This window comes from Limulus polyphemus, unplaced genomic scaffold, assembly GCF_000517525.1.
Source record: "Limulus polyphemus unplaced genomic scaffold, Limulus_polyphemus-2.1.2 Scaffold2321, whole genome shotgun sequence".
NCBI lineage: Eukaryota > Metazoa > Arthropoda > Merostomata > Xiphosura > Limulidae > Limulus > Limulus polyphemus.
The window spans coordinates 48,088-49,459 of NW_013667931.1; positions in this window are offsets into that span (position 1 = coordinate 48,088).

Sequence of the window (1,372 nt, forward strand, 5' to 3'; positions counted from 1 at the left end):
ATATGGAATCTATACAAATCTTTATCACGTATAAGTTCATAATGTTGAACCTATCACGTATAGGATGTAGCTTCTTAACTGCCTGCACTAAATTAGCGAAAGTTAATGCTTGTCAAACGTGTGAAAAATAAATAACACCTATGAATGAGTTTTTGCATATTAAAATTTGTGAAGACTAAAATCACTTATGAGTGAATTGATGCATATCAAATGTATAAGAAGCAAAGTAACTTATAAGTGAGTTTTTGCATTTAAGATTCGTGAAAAATTAAGTAACTTATCAGTGAGTTATTGCATGTCAAACTTATGAAAAAAGTAAATTATAAGCATTAGCGTCCCCTAGTGGTCAGTAGTTGGTTTATGGACTTACAACACTAAAATCCAGGGTTCGAGTACTAGTGGTGTACAGATGTGTGTAGCTTCGCGATAAAATAAACAAACGTAATATGAACATTAGATTCCGAACCGTTATATGACACCTAATATTAAAAAGTTTTTGAAACAACTATCTTTCAATTTTTAAAATAGCAAGTACGGTGTAAAGTAAAAACCTAAACAAGACGGTTACAATTTTTGCAATACAGAGTCAAGTTATTTGATTAGTTACTAGTTTTCACCATGCAGTATTGTGTGTTCCTATTATGATTAAAATTATATAATTTCTTTACATGATAACTGAGTACATTCAAAAGGAATCTGCCCCAAACTATTCTCATAATTATTATCGTTACTTTATGACAAGCGCTTTGTACGTATGATAGGAACATTTTCTTCGGTGAAATCCACGAAGCAGAAGAGGTCATTATTTTCTGTAACAGTTCAATCTTACAAAACTAAGATGATTCAAGATACAATTTACACAAGAAACTGCCCTTTGTTTATTATGATTATTCCGAATTTACTGATGTTTATTCCTAAAAATTCAAAAATAAAAAAGCTTCACATATCTATTGATACATTTTATTTCTAAGCCATAATTTAGGTTGGACTATTTAACTAGCTTTGTTGAATTTCGTGCCAAGTTATACGAGAGCTATCTGCATTAGCCGTTCTTAATTTTGAAGAGATAGACCGGAGAGAAGGTAGTGTTACGTCTCCGTTTGTTAATTAACTTTCCGTAACTTCGTTCCGATGAAACTTTAGCGACACAAGTCCTTACTTAATAAAACTGGTTTATTCTTTCCGAATATAACTTTACGATACACTTAATTTCAACAATCGCGCTAAAACAAACGCTCTAACAACAATACGTCTCTCTCTGACTGCAGATCAATTACTCACTGTCTACACACAAATTATTATCCCGTCACGTTGTAACCCTCTTTTATATACCAGACTACCCTATATCTAGTAAATGCTAGAGCATTCGCCA